The following is a 16,193-nucleotide window of genomic DNA, read 5'->3' as shown; positions in this document are numbered from 1 at the left end:
AGCACTAATCATACTTTTTATGGAAAAATGAACCCCCTCATTTTGTTCCTTTTTAAATTAAATGTTTTAAGAGTTACCACTTTAATCCAAGCAAGATGGCTTCAGGTGTGCCATACGTTTATCATAAGTAGGACTGTTAGCGCTCTAGTTGTTCTTTGGAACACTCTGGGAAGCTGCAGTAGAACACAAAGGAATCAACTGACAGTCTCTGCCCTTGTTGGATGTACATGTGTTACTGAGAATGTCAGACTTCATTCTCACATGACTGAGAAAGATAATGTGAATTTACAGAAAATATGCTCTCAGTTTAGCTTATAGATCACCTTCCAAACCTCTGTGGGAAAAGCATGAGAAAATATTTTTCTCTCAATCATGATATCCCAGCAGAAGGCTTTTTCACATGGTGAAATCACCTTAGAACATACCACAATTCCTAAAATGAGTATGGTACCATCAACAAATGATTTATAATGTAACTAAAGTCTTAAAACCTTCTATTAACTGCAATGCTTTTTAATGAGGTGCTATCATGTATATTGGTCCCAAGATGGCTGCCAACACTTCTTGGATGAAGTGCTGACAGCCAATCAGATCTCAGGATTAAATGTGTGGTTAGGCTCCGCCCACATATATATATGATTTTACTTTTGATTTTCTCAGGAACTACTGAACAGATTGACACCAGACCTGCAAAAGGCACTTCCCTGACCTGAGGACTACCTCTCTGCCAAATTTCAAGTAATTCTGTTCAGCCGTTCAGGCTGTACCTTGGACTAAAGGTCCCTATGGAAAAATGCATGGGGAAAACGTGTTTTGGGACCCCCCTTTTTTCTCGGTCCCCGCTTGACGAATCACCCAGAGACTTTTAGGGTAGGAGCGAAGCGGAGCGCCCCACCTATTTTGAAAATTTTGCGAGGATTCGTCAACCGGCGCCAAAGTTATTCCAAATAGAATGTTGCGGATTTCCTATGGAAACACGGTCCTAACTATAACTATCCACTGGCGACCGCCAGTAGATAATATATATTTATAGATAGATAGATATATATATACATATATATAAAATCATCGACAAAAGCAAAGGTTGAAGTGGCATTATATTTAAGTTTTGAAATGGGTTAAAAAATAACATTTATAAACCAAAAGAACAGTGAAAGTTGACAGTTTTAGTTCAGTGAACTAACTATACTGGTGCTCCCATAATGCGCTGCTTATGACCTCACATTTCACATCACTAATAACATGTTAAATTACATTATTGTTGACATTCCAAATGACTTAATTGATGACATCATCCAAGCTGCTTCTTATCTAATTCCTCAATAAATCCCTTGATCATTTTCGAAAATAAAGTTGGTTGTAAACGTACTACAAATATTTTCATCATAGATTGACTACATCTATGTGTGTATGTCTGAAATAGATACAGTGTAGAACTAGTGACAAATCTGATTCACTAAGGTCTGCACACTTTAACTGCCAGTAAACTATTAAGTTCTAACAGTACTTCATTTAAACAAGGTAGAGAGTTAAATCACAGTCCTGTTGCCAAAGCACATGAGGAAAACTAAAGGTTATCCTTACAATGCAATACTCACCTTTGGATTTCTGAGCACATGCTGATCTTAAAGAATTGTCATGCATTGCTATTGGCAATTTTAACATAAACTGAAAATGTATAAGGTGCAGACATTTATTTCTAGAAGTACAGTGAATATTCTGAGACATTATGCATAGATGAAGAATTTATAATGTATGGGTGACTCAAAAAGTTTCAAGTTCTAGTATGGGGTACATCATTCTGCTTACTTTAGGTACACGGGTAAGGTATTTTTCAAACTACAGTGGGCTGTGCATAGTGTCTGATTGTGCATGCCTTGTCAGTTGCTATTTCATAGATGTGAAGCAGTTGATTTAAAATTCTTTGTCAGATGAGATATTTTTTAACAAGTACATCTTATTAAGGTAAATAATCATCAAACTCTCTTTTGCATGACATTCAGATTTTAATAAATTGCTGATACCAATAATATCTACAGACACATTCTCAAGGCATTTCACAAAGGAATCTTACACGTGTGAGTAATTTACATGTGTAGGTTTACTCTTATATAATTTACAGATTGCATTAATTTCTGCTGAATCATTACTTTTCTAATACACCCGAACACCAGTAAAAAAGAGCATAATAGCTACCAAATGTGGGTGATTTAACAGATATGCTTCTGTATGTTGCGAAAGCAAATGCCCATTAGCACAACAGAAGTAACCAAAAAATGGTTTTAGATGTTAGTTGCTGAATACTTTCCAGTATGAAAAGTTTATAGCAAACTGTCACATTCATTGGATGATGCCTTCATTGATGTAATCAATAATGTATTTTGAGATGTCATCACTGATATCATCTAGGATGTCATTTAACATGTCATGAGTGAAGTGATATGTGAGGTCAGAAGCAGTGCATGGTGGGGGCACAATTAATAATTAGCTCAGTAAACCATAACAGATTAATTTCAGTGGTTTTTCAATTTAAAAAACGTGATGTTATGACTAACATTTTCAACTAACTATAACAACATTTTAACCTTTATTTTTTTCAGTGAATTTCTAAGTTTTTTGTAATGTAAAGCTAGATATTATTGCCATATCTAACTATAATGTCTATTTAAATCTCTTTTGTCAGTGAATTACAATTTTTTGACCCATGCCCAGCGTTGTGTTCATTCAGGTCCACTCCTATGGGTGACCAACCAACTGCAACCTGCCATCCATGGTCAACTTGCCCCTGCCTCTCCTCCTGAGGGCATTCCATTCCCATCATCTTGCCCCTGCTCCTTCCCTCTTGTCCTTCGTGATCAACTTGGAGCCCCTACCAATGCTAGCTTGCCCTAATTAGTAAGTTTGCTGCCCCTGTGCTCCACCCACCTGCCCTTCGTTCACTGTCTGCATGCCCCTGCACACCCCCACCTGCTCACATGGTAATCATGAGCTCATTGTCCATGCAGGCTTGCCCTCTGTGGGCAACTTGCTGCCCCTTACCCTCCTGCCTGCTGTACTTCCTCTGTGTAAGTGCCCCTGCCGCCTCCCACATGTCCTCTATGGTTCATTTTACTGCCCCTTCCCATACTGGCCCGCCCTCTGTGGTCAGCTTGTGCCACTCCTTCCTGCTCTCCACTATTTATGTGCATGCCCCTACCCCTCCCACCTGCTGTCTGTGGTCAGCTTGCTGCCCCTGCAACTTCTGCTCAGTGGTCAGCTTGCTCCCCTTGCTCTCTGGCCTCTGGTCTGCCTGTGAGCACCCTGCCCCCTCCATGTCCATTGTGTGGTCCCTGTCCATATCAGCCTGCCCTAAATGGTTGGCTTCCTGCCTCTGGAACTGCTACCTACCTTCTCCCCTCCATAGCCAGCTTGCTACCCTTGCCCATGTCAGTCTGCCGTCTGTGGTCAGTGGTCTGTGATCTCCACTTATGTGCCTCTTTCCCCTTCTATCTGCCCTCCATGCACAGCTTGCTGTTGTCATGAGTTCCCTCCAGGGCCCTCTGTAGTTCTCCCCTATGTTCACCTAACTGTAGTTTGTAGGCCACTTTTGTCTCGCACATGTTACAATTTAACACATTTGTTTTTGTGGCACACTATTATTCTAGGAATAGGCTGCACATGTTTTCTTATTCATCTCTTCTGCTTGGATTCAGTCTGAACATCTTGCACATGGTCATACACCATTATGTCCTTTTTTCTTTGTGGTTGGTCACTAACACATTCTAATACATAGACATAATAGAGAGAGAGAGCAGCTCTTTTCTAGCATGGCATTTCTTATCATATGAGCCAAGACTTGCTGATTTGAAAATAGAGAGGAGAATTTCTAGCAGAGGAAAGGTACTTGAGAGAGCACAACAGCTTTGCACAATATGGGATGCAGACCAGGTAATGGTAAATACCAGGTATGGGACACAGCTTTAATACCAGAGAACACTGATATTTAATTGTGCTCACGTAGTGAGGTTAGACTTAGGCAAATATATTATTTGCCATAATAGGGCCTTGTATTGTGTACAGTTTATTGATAATGCTAATGAATCTGCTCATTTGCATATGTTTTTAATTGCTGCCCAGATGCTTCATGATAGAGCACAAAAGTTTCAATAAATATTGTTAACTTTCCTCATGTTTTTCTTTTGTTTAATATGGACATGCATGAGTGAGAGAACAACAGGTGATGACCTGTTACTGTAGTTCTCCTGAGTGACTAGCATGTTATGTTTTGGGGTGCTTACCTGTTACTCTGAGAAGGTTAGGAGGGCAGGTAAGGCACAATGAGCTAATCGGAATTTGGGTCCACAGGTACTGATGTGAAACAGTGGCTTAGTCCCTACAAACTGACGTTCTGTGATCCCAGGCATAGTTCTGTTTCCAAACACAATCCCTGCAACATTGTCCCTGCCAATGCCAGCATGCCCCCCATGATCAGCCTGCTGCACCATCTATCATGACTTCCATTCTCCATGTGTGGGTGCCTACTCTCTCCCTCCAGCCATCGGTGATCCATTGTGCTGCCTCTGCCCATGCCACCCTGCCCTCTTTGGTCAGCTTGACGTCCCTGCCTCTGACTCCCTCCACCCTGCCCTCCATTCTCCATGTGCATCCCCCTGCTCCCTTCATCCTGCCCACTGTGTCTGTTATGATACTATTGCCGCTGATACCTGCCTGCCTGTTCATCTCTGCCCCTACTCCTGCTCCCTTCACCCTGCCAGCTATTGTCTGTGTACATGTCCCTTGCTTCCTGCCATTTGTCGTCAATTGTGCTACCCACTTCCACTGCCACCATTGGTGCTGCCCCTTCCCCCTGCCCTCTAGTGCATGTGTGCCTGTCACTTCCCCTGCCTCCTACCCTCTGCAATATTTTGTACTGCCACACTTCACTCCCCATTCAACCTGCACTGACTGGTCATCTTGCTGCCCCTGACCCCTCCCCATTGCTGTCTGTTGTCTATAAGTGTGCCCCTATCCCTCCCTCCTCCTACCAGGGTCTGTTGTGCTGCCACTGCCGCTACCACCTGCCTTCCCTGGTCAGCTTGCTGCCCGTACTCTCCATTGTTTGTGTGCATGCCCCTGCTTCCACTCCACTGCCATCCAGAGATATTTATTCCGCCACTGTCTTTGCTGCTTGTTTGTCCCCTTTTTAGCATTCTAGAGCACTAGCCATAATTTCATTTAGTCTATTTTGAAAGGAAATTATTTATGTTTTACAGCTTTGATTCCATCAAGATGGATTCAGGTGTACCACACTTTTCTTATAAATACAAATGTTAGTACTGTACTTCTTTATTAGAGCACTGTGGGAACAGCACACTGTAGCTGGTTTTGAAAATACGTATTTCAGTGTGCATGTCAGAATGTTTTACTTACATGGATTAGAAATACATTTGAGAGCTCACAAATAATGTGCCCTTATTTTAGCATGCTAGAGCGCTACCATAATTTCTTTGACATAACAAACATCCTCATTTTACAGCCTTGAATCCATCAAGAAGGCCTCAGGCGTGCCACACTACTATTAGAATGCAGAATGTTAGCGCTCTAGTTGTTCATTAGACCTCTACTGGAGGCAGCAATAGAACACTGGGGAATCAACTAACAGACTGCTGCTTTTGTTGGAAGTACATGCTTTACTCAGAATAGTAGAATGTATAATCAAATGGCTGAAGAAGATAACATTTATAAAACAGGTGCACCCTTTATTTTCCGGATCACCTTCTATAAACCCTATGACAATCATGAGACAAAATAGTTTTCTCTCAAACATGTTTCATAACATTGCGGCATAGGATCAGCATTTTTCACTGTGTAAAATTAACTTAGAAGACACGATGATTGCTAAAATTAGAATGGTGCCACCAACATATGATTTACATTGTGACTGAAATCTGTGATCACCCATTAAATGGGGTCCTTCTAGTGACCCCCAAAACCTGCCATTCACTGCAATAAATGGTCCAGAGTCCTGGAATGGGTGGCAAACATGTTTTCCATGTTGTGACCAGCCAATCAAGGGGAGTTCCTTTGGACCCCCCTACATGCCCCTGACCCCTTAGATATGTATTTGTAATTCATTTGTAGGATGCAGGGACCAAGACCAAGTCCTGTAATTGATGCAACAACATACTGTTCAAGTTTGGCCAGCCAGTCAGGATTCTCTGGTCCCCTTTAAAGTGACCAGTCAGATCATATATGGACGCCAATAGTCAGATATACCTATATTTTAACCCCCTGCATGACCACCACAAGCACCTCTCTGAAATCAAAATTCTCAAAAATGCATGAACATATTTACACTAGGGGTGGGCTGAAGGCTTCATTCTGCCCTCGGAATTTGCAGACTTTTAGTCACTCCATATTTCTCTTTAACGCGGAGTTCTGCATACATTTCTCCAATCGCCACGTGGCAGAATTTTTCTCAGAGGCTCCAGAAAATGTGAGCTGGCGAGCAGAACGAGAGTTGGCATCCCCTTGCATTATTTTCTAATGTGGGTGGTCATGAGTGGGTGCCGTCAGAGAGCTTCCACTAGAGTTGATCTGCTCCTTATCAAGTATATTTTATACTCGAGTGGCAGTACAATCAATTTGAATGTCCGTGCACTCTTTTTCAAAGTATGGTGTTGTTTATACTGGTTTTTCAGGTCTGCTCCTGCTTTTGGTGCTAAATTGCTGCACATGCTGCATCTTTTTTATGTAACTCTGTGGAATTCCGTGGAGTGAAACTCTGTTAGTTCCACCCTCCCCTAAATTACATCAAATAATAAAAAGTAAATTTCTATCTTTCTCCCAAATGTGGTTTGATTCCATTCCTTCATTTTTTCTGCATTGATTCCCAAATTTTCCTATGGGATTTAAAATGAGAAATCAATGTTCTCTTTTCTTATTTTCTTGGCTTCAGCTTGGTGAATCATGCAGAAACTTTTGAGAATGGAGGATTAACTTTTTTGGGGGGAAAGTTTTGTCAAATACCGTCAAAGTTATTTCAAAACAAAAAAATGCTCTTCCTGTGGAAACTCTGACCTCACTATAACTACACAGTAGTATTGCCAAATTGGCAAAAAAATTAATTTGGGCACACGGAGTGCTCTTGTTTTTAGCCAGAGAGGGTGAGTAACTGGAGTAATTTGAGATCACCAGTGTGGTGGTGCATGATGAACCACGGCCTCCCCCTCAATGATTGCGCTCTGCCAGGCTGTAGTCCTTCCTAAACCTGCGGCCTGCTGCCAGTATAAGGGGAATTTGAGGCTGTGCGAAAAAAATGTTGCTGCTACCTCCACTATCCCCCAGCAGTGCTGCCTGTTTTTTCCATAGCTGGGAACAGTGGAACGTGGACACCTACAAATAAAGAAGCCATAAAAATAGTAAATAAATATAGAGGGGCATTGACTACCAAAAAGTGAAAATAAAGTTGAAAATAGGGGAGAGGTGGGCGAGAATTGGGTGCATGGGGGTGGATGGTCCTAGGGATCTGGAAACAAAAGGGGCAGCATGGCGGGACAAAGCAGGGGAAAACAACATGTCTGTGTGGTTGCAAGACGGGGACTGCCATTTATGCTATTTTTGGGCACAAAATGCATCTCTGTCTAAAAAAAAGTTTTACCTCCTGTGAGTATTAGGAGAAAATTAGTGGAATTAGCACATTAATGATTTATATACGGAAATAATGAGAAGCAAAAAGTGGATGGATTTTTGGTAGCCTGGAAGAAACATAGAAATAGAAAAACCGGTGGGTGAATTTTTAGAAATGTACTTTAGTGATAAGGAGAAGGAGAGCACTCATCACTTTGGAAGCAGTCCCTTGCTTCCCTGCACACAGCACTTTGACCCAGTTCCCTACCTGGGATAGTGAAGAAGTGTGGACGATTTAAAAACCTGTCGGAGGTCCCGCAGCAAGGGAAGGAGAAGGAGAGCACTCGTCACTTTGGAAGCAATCCCTTGCTTCCCTGCACACAGCACTTTGACCCTGTTCCCTGCCTGGGATAGAGGAGGAACGTGAACGATTTAAAAACCTGTCGGCGGTCCCGCATCACGGGAAGGGGGAAAGAGAGCACTCGTCACTTTGGAAGCAGTCCCGTGCTTCCCTGCAGGCAGCACATTGACCATGTTCCCTGCCTGGGATAGAGGAGGAGCGTGGACGATTTCAAAACCTGTCGGAGGTCCCGCAGCGTCGGATGCACACGGGGCTTCCCAGGCGCGGCCCGGGTCAAGACCGGGCCAAGACAGGCCTGTCTTAGCCTGTCAGAGTCCACAGGAGGCTGGGCTTGGCCCTCCCTCTTGCTCTACGGCCGGGTTAATCTTACACAAAGGGAAGTTTTGTGAACATATGGCAGCTAGATTTAAAGGAGCTCAAGCAGCGTGGATGAAAGGTGCAGCAGATTCGCCCAAGCGCAATCAATATCGTGAATAGAGCAATATCTACACAAGGCAGCCTATGGGGTCTGGGGCCAGAACGGATAAGTACGTTCTGAAAAATAACTTGATTTTTGTTTTTTACGAATCTATCTATTTCAGAATTGAATTTACTCTACTGGGACATGAGAAATACTTCATTGAACTTGAAACTGATATGCTGTTTCTTGTTGACACTCCAGGACAAGGCATTACACTTATTGACTATCTAAGCTCATACATGTGTTCAGGTCTTAAGATGGGGAAAAGAAAGGTGGCAGTAAATCAGACATCACAATCACCGCCAAACGCCAAAGGTGCGGCCTGTTCGACATTACTGAATTAGCTTACAGGGGTTATGGGGGCCATTGAAAATTAAATCTCCACGGTTGAAGAGACTCTGAATCTGGTCACTTTAGGGGTTTTAGCCATGGAAAAAGAAGCTGGGGACACTCTGGTTGGCACACCCGGGCTCGCTGGGGGGCTGTCATCTCAAAATGGGTGTATTCAACATATTACTGAGCATATATCAGTTAGCGACCATGCAACGGAAACTCAACCTCCATCCAAACGCCCAAGAAACCCAGAAAAAATAATAAAGCCTATAGATTGTCACTCGGGAAAGCCAGCTAACCCCTAATGAACCCAGGCCCCCACTTTCAATACCCCGGAACCAATTGCTAAAACGTGTCAAAACCCTGACAATTCAGTGTAGAACAAAAGGTAGTAAGTCTTCTGTACCATCTAGCGATCTTGGGAACTTAACTACCCTGGTAATAAATTTAGAGATCTATCTGAGAGAGACATTAAGTAGTCTGTCTGATAGGGTGACTAAGATCGAGGATAGACTGAACAAAGTCCAAGTAGTCCCGAATACCAGTAATCAGGCAGTTAGTCCAAATAACCAAGAAAGACCTGGAGACCCATTTAGGGACTCTAGTACAGATAACTGTAATCCTCTGATCCCTTCGATACCATCTAGCGATAGCCTAGAGACTCAGGGGAATGGGCTTCACTCAAGGAACCGCATTAGGCCTTTAGTAAACTCCTTAAAACCCCTTCAAACTAGAAATGGACCTACAGGCAAGTTAGCACATGAAAGGAAAGAAGCCAATGCTACAGAGGGTCATTTTTCTCAGCGATCTTATAGAGCCCCATCTATCCTTTCCCCTCAATCGAAGACCCTAGACAATTTAAATCGCTGGCACCTACCACCAGCCGCTACTCCATACACCACAGCTTTCCAAACTTTTCATGTTGGTAACACACTTTTTGGAGATGCATCATTTTGGGACACAGTAAGGCAGTGTAGCGAGCGAGCGTAGCAAGCGATCCCGAACACTTAAAAGGGTTCGTGAGGGGGATCTCCCCCGGAAGAAAATTTTGAAATAAAAGTGGGCAAATGGTGCATTTTCAAGCAAATTTGAGACCATGAGGTTGAACACAGGCCCCTGCAGTGGATGCCTTCATCCACTGAGCTACCAGACCCGGCATACACACATCTCTCTCTCTCTCTCTTTCTCTCTCTCTCTCTCTCTCTCTCTCTCTCTCTCTCTCTCTCTCTCTCTCTCTCTCTCTCTCTCTCTCTCTCTCTCTCTCTCTCTCTCTCTCTCTCTCTCTCTCTCCCTCCCTCTCTCTGTCTGCCTCCCTGTCTCTCTCTCCCCCTCACTCTCTCTATCTCTCTCTCTCTCTCCCTCTCTCTCTCTCCCTCCCTCTCTCCCTCTCTCTGCCTCCCTCTGTCTCCCTCTGTCTCACTCACTCTGTCTGCCTCCCTCGCTCTCTCTCTCTCTCTCTCTCTCTCTCTCTCTATCTCCCTCTCTCTGTCTCCCTCCCTCTCCCTCCCTCTGTCTCCTTCTCTCTCCCTCCCTCTCTCTCCCTCTGTCTCCTTCCATCTCTCTCCCTCTGTCTCCCTCCCTCTCTCTCCATCTGTCTCCCTCCCTCTGTCTCCCTCTGTCTGTCTACCTCCCTCTGTCTCCCTCTATCTGTCTCACTCCCTATGTCACCCTCCTCCCTCTGTCTGTCTCCCTCTGTCTGCCTCTGTCTGTCTCCCTCCCTCTGTCTGTCTCCCTCTGTCTGTCACCCACTGTCTCCCACTCTCTGTCTCCCTCTGTTTCTGTCCCTCTGTCTCCCTCCCTCTGTCTCCATCCTTCTGTCTCCCTCCCTCTGTCTCCCTCCCTCTCCCTCTCGCTCACCCTCTGTCTGTCTCCCTCTGTCTGTCTCTCTCTCTGTCTCCCTCTCTCTCTGTCTCCCTCTATCTCCCTCTGTCTCCCTCTCTCTCTCTCTGTCTCCCTCCCTTTGTCTCCCTCTCCTTCCCTCTATCTATGCCTGACTCCCTCCCTCTGTCTTCCTCTGCCTCCCTCCCTCTCTCTCCCTCTCTCTCTGTCTCCCTCTGTCTCCGTCTCACTGTCTCCCTCTCTCTGTCTCCCTTCCTCCCTTTGTCATCCTCTATCTCCCTCTTTCTCTCTCCCTCTGTCTCCCTCCGTCTCCCTCTCCCTCTCCCTCTCTCTCTCTGCCTCTCTCTGCCTCAGTCTCTGCCTCTATCTGTCTGTCCCTGTCCCTGTCTCTGCCTCTATCTGTCTGTCTGTCCCTGTCTCTGTCTGTCCCTATATGTTGCTGTCTCCCTCCCTCTGTCTTCCTCTCTGTCTGTATCTGCCTCTATCTGTCTGCCCCTGTCCCTGTCTCTTCCTCTATCTGTCTCTGTATGTACCGGTCTCAGTCTGTCTCTGTCTCTATCTCTGTCTGTCTGTCTCCCGCCCTCTCTCTGTCTCTCTCTCTGTCTCCCTCCCTCCCTATATCTCTCTATCGCTCTCCCTCTCTCTCCCGCTCTCTCTATCTCTCTCCCTCTCCCTCATGCTCTCTCTCTCTGTCTCCCTGTCTCCGTTACTCTGTCTGTCTCCCTGTCTCCCCCTGTCTCCCTCCCTCTGTCTGTATCCGTCTATCTCCCTCTTGTCTGTCTGTCTCCGTCTGTCTCCCTCTTGTCTGTCTACCTCCATCTCCCTCTTGTCTGTCTCCCTCCATCTCCCTCTTGTCTGTCTCCCTCTGTCTCCCTCCCTCCGTCTCCCTCCCTCCATCTCCATCTATCTGTCTCCCTCCCTCCGTCTCCCTCCCTCCCTCCATCTCCCTCCCTCACTCCGTCTCCCTCCCTCTATTCGTCTCCCTCCCTCCATCTCCCTCCCTCTATCTGTCTTCCTCTATCAGTCTCCCTCTATCAATCTCCCTCTATCTGTCTCCCTCCCTCTGTCTCCCTCCCTCTGTCTCCCTCCCTCTGTCTCTCTCCCTCTGTCTCCCTCCCTCTGGCTCCCTCCCTCTGTCTCCATCCCTCTGTCTCCATCCCTCTGTTGCCCTCCTCCCTCTCTCTGTCTCCCTCTGTCTCCATCCCTCTGTCTCCATCCCTCTCTCCCTCCCTCTCGCTCTCTCTCTCCCTCTCTCTCTCTCCCTCTCGCTCTCTCGCTCTGTCTCCCTCTGTCTCCTTCTCTCTCTGTCTCCCTCCCTCTGTCTCCCTCTCTCTCTCCCTCTCTCTCTCTCTCCTTCTCTCTCTCTCCCTCTGTCTCCATGTCTTCCTCTGTCTCTCTCCCTCTGTCTCCCTGTCTACCTCTCTCTCTGTATCCCTCTCTCGCTGTCCCTCTCTCGCTGTCTCCCTCCCTTTGTCTCCCTCCCTCTATCTGTCTCTGTCTGTCCCTGTCTCAGTCTGTCTCTGTCTCTATCTCTGTCTGTCTGTCTCCCTCCCTCTCTCTGTCTCTCTCTATATCTCTCTCCCTCTCTCTCCCGCTCTCTCTCTCCCTCTCGCTCTCTCGCTCTGTCTCCCTCTGTCTCCCTCTCTCTCTGTCTCCCTCCCTCTGTCTCCCTCTCTCTCACACTCTCTCTCTCTGTCTCCCTCTGTCTCCCTTACTCTGTCTGTCTCCCTCTCTCCCTGTCTCCCCCTGTCTCCCTCCCTCTGTCTGTCTCTGTCTGTCTCCCTCTTTTCTGTCTGTCTCCGTCGGTCTCCCTCTTGTCTGTCTCCTTCCGTCTCTCTCTTGTCTGTCTCCCTCTGTCTCCCTCCCTCCGTCTCCCTCTATCTGTCTCCCTCCCTCCATCTCCCTCCCTCCATCTCCCTCCCTCCATCTCCCTCCCTCACTCCGTCTCCCTCCCTCTATTTGTCTCCCTCCCTCCATCTCCCTCCCTCTATCTGTATTCCTCTATCAGTCTCCCTCTATCTGTCTCCCTCTGTCTCCATCCCTCTGTCTCCGTCCCTCTGTCTCCGTCGCTCTGTCTCCCTCCCTCTGTCTTCCTCCCTCTGTGTCCCTCTGTCTCCCTCTCTCTTTGTCTCCCTCGCTAGCTGTCTCCCTCTCTCTGTCTCCCTCTGTCTCCCTCTCCCTCTGTCTCCCTCCCTCTGTCTCCCTCCCTCTCTCTCTCCCTCTCGCTCTCTCTCTCCCTCTCTCTCTCTTTCTCTCCCTCTGTATCCCTCTGTCTCCATCCCTCTGTCGCCCGCCCTCTGTCTTCCTCCCTCTGTCTCCCTCCCTCTGTCTCCCTCTCTCTCTCTCTCCCTCTCTCTCTCTTCCTCTCTCTCTAACCCTCTGTCTCCATGTCTCCCTCTGTCTGTCTCCCTCTGTCTCTCTGTCTACCTCTCGCTCTGTCTCCCTCTCTCGCTGTCTCCCTCTCTCGCTGTCTCCCTCCCTCTATCTCCCTCCCTCTGTCTGTCTCCCTCTATCTGTCTCCCTCTGTCTCCCTCTCCCTCCCTCTGTTTATCCCAGACTCCCTCCCTCTCTCTCCCTCTCTCTCTGTCTCCCACAGTTTCCCTCTCTCTCTGTCTCCCTCCGTCTCCCTCTCCCTCTCTATCTCCGCCTCTCTCTGTCTCAGTCTCTGCCTCTATTTGTCTGTCCCTGTTCCTGTCTCTGCCTCTATCTGTCTGTCTGTCCCTGTCTCTGTCTGTCCCTATATGTTGCTGTCTCCCTCCCTCTGTCTTCCTCTCTGTCTCTCTGTCTGTAACTGCCTCTATCTGTCTGCCCCTGTCCCTGTCTCTTCCTCTATCTGTCTCTGTCTGTACCGGTCTCAGTCTGTCTCTGTCTTTATCTCTGTCTGTCTGTCTCCCTCCCTCTCTCTGTCTCTCTCTCTGTCTCCCTCCCTCCCTATATCTCTCTACCTCTCTCCCTCTCTCTCCCGCTCTCTCTATCTCTCTCCCTCTCTCTCACGCTCTCTCTCTCTGTCTCCCTGTCTCCCTTACTCTGTCTGTCTCCCTGTCTCCCTCCGTCTCCCTCTCCCTCTCTCTCTCTGCCTCTCTCTGTCTCAGTCTCTGCCTCTATCTGTCTGTTCCTGTTCCTGTCTCTGCCTCTATCTGTCTGTCTGTCCCTGTCTCTGTCTGTCCCTATATGTTGCTGTCTCCCTCCCTCTGTCTTCCTCTCTGTCTCTCTGTCTGTAACTGCCTCTATCTGTCTGCCCCTGTCCCTGTCTCTTCCTCTATCTGTCTCTGTCTGTACCGGTCTCAGTCTGTCTCTGTCTCTATCTCTGTCTGTCTGTCTCCCTCCCTCTCTCTGTCTCTCTCTCTGTCTCCCTCCCTCCCTATATCTCTCTACCTCTCTCCCTCTCTCTCCCGCTCTCTCTATCTCTCTCCCTCTCTCTCACGCTCTCTCTCTCTGTCTCCCTGTCTCCCTTACTCTGTCTGTCTCCCTGTCTCCCCCTGTCTCCCTCCCTCTGTCTGTCTCTGTCTATCTCCCTCTTGTCTGTCTGTCTCCATCTGTCTCCCTCTTGTCTGTCTCCCTCCATCTCCCTCTTGTCTGTCTCCCTCCATCTCCCTCTTGTCTGTCTCCCTCCCTCCGTCTCCCTCCCTCCATCTCCCTCTATCTGTCTCCCTCCCTCTGTCTCCCTCCCTCCCTCCATCTCCCTCCCTCACTCCGTCTCCCTCCCTCTATTTGTCTCCCTCCCTCCATCTCCCTCCCTCTATCTGTCTTCCTCTATCAGTCTCCCTCTATTAGTCTCCCTCTATCTGTCTCCCTCCCTCTGTCTCCCTCCCTCTGTCTCCCTCCCTCTGTCTCTCTCCCTCTGTCTCCCTCCCTCTGGCTCCCTCCCTCTGTCTCCATCCCTCTGTCTCCATCCCTCTGTTGCCCTCCTCCCTCTCTCTGTCTCCCTCTGTCTCCATCCCTCTGTGTCCCTCTCTCTCTGTCTCCCTCTCTCTCTGGCTCTCTCTCTATCTGTCTCCCTCTCTCTGTCTCCCTCTCTCTCTGTCTCCCTCTCCCTCTGTCTCCCTCCCTCTGTCTCCCTCCCTCTGTCTCCCTCCCTCTTTCCCTCCCTCTCGCTCTCTCTCTCCCTCTCGCTCTCTCGCTCTGTCTCCCTCTGTCTCCCTCTCTCTCTGTCTCCCTCCGTCTGTCTCCCTCTCTCTCCCTCTCTCTCTCTCTCTCCCTCTCTCTCTCTCTCCCTCTGTCTCCATGTCTCCCTCTGTCTGTCTCCCTCTGTCTCCCTGTCTACCTCTCTCTCTATCTCCCTCTCTCGCTGTCTCCCTCTCTTGCTGTCTCCCTCCCTTTGTCTCCCTCCCTCTATCTGTCTCTGTCTGTCCCTGTCTCAGTCAGTCTCTGTCTCTAACTCTGTCTGTCTGTCTCCCTCCCTCTCTCTGTCTCTCTCTATATCTCTCTCCCTCTCTCTCCCGCTCTCTCTATCTCTCTCCCTCTCTCTCACGCTCTCTCTCTCTGTCTCCCTCTGTCTCCCTTACTCTGTCTGTCTCCCGCTCTCCCTGTCTCCCCCTGTCTCCCTCCCTCTGTCTGTCTCTGTATGTCTCCCTCTTCTCTGTCTGTCTCCATCTGTGTCCCTCTTGTCTGTCTCCTTCCGTCTCCCTCTTGTCTGTCTCCCTCTGTCTCCCTCCCTCCGTCTCCCTCTATCTGTCTCCCTCCCTCCATCTCCCTCCCTCCATCTCCCTCCCTCACTCCGTCTCCCTCCCTCTATTTGTCTACCTCCCTCCATCTCCCTCCCTCTATCTGTCTTCCTCTATCAGTCTCCCTCTATCTGTCTCCCTCTGTCTCCATCCCTCTGTCTCCGTCCCTCTGTCTCCGTCGCTCTGTCTCCCTCCCTCTGTCTTCCTCCCTCTGTGTCCCTCTGTCTCCCTCTCTCTCTGTCTCCCTCTCTATCTGTCTCCCTCTCTCTGTCTCCCTCTGTCTCCCTCTCCCTCTGTCTCCCTCCCTCTCTCTCCCTCCCTCTCTCTCTCCCTCTCGCTCTCTCTCTCCCTCTCTCTCTCCCTCTCGTTCTCTCCCTCTGTATCCCTCTGTCTCCATCCCTCTGTCGCCTTCCCTCTGTCGCCTTCCCTCTGTCTCCCTCCCTCTGTTTCCCTCCCTCTGTCTCCCTCTCTCTCTCTCTCCCTCTCTCTCTCTCTCCCTCTCTCCCTCTTCCTCTCTCTCTAACCCTCTGTCTCCATGTCTCCCTCTGTCTGTCTCCCTCTGTCTCTCTGTCTACCTCTCTCTCTGTCTCCCTCTCTCGCTGTCTCCCTCCCTCTATCTCCCTCCCTCTGTCTGTCTCCCTCTATCTGTCTCCCTCTTTCTCCCTCTCCCTCTCATTCCCTCTGTTTACCCCAGACTCCCTCCCTCTCTCTCCCTCTGTCTCCCTCTCTCTCTGTCTCCCACGGTTTCCCTCTCTCTCTGTCTCCCTCCCTCTGTCGTTCTGTCTCCCTCTGTCTGTCTACCTCCTTCTGTCTGTCTCCCTCCCTCTGTCACCCTCCTCCCTCTGTCGCCCTCTGTCTCCCTCTCTGTCTCCCTCTGTCTCCCTCCCTCTGTCTCTGTCCCTCTCTCCCTCTCTCCCTCTCTGTCTCC

This window comes from Triturus cristatus, chromosome 3_2, assembly GCF_964204655.1.
Source record: "Triturus cristatus chromosome 3_2, aTriCri1.1, whole genome shotgun sequence".
In the NCBI taxonomy this organism is placed as follows: Eukaryota; Metazoa; Chordata; class Amphibia; order Caudata; family Salamandridae; genus Triturus; species Triturus cristatus.
Note: the sequence above shows the minus strand (reverse complement) of the source record.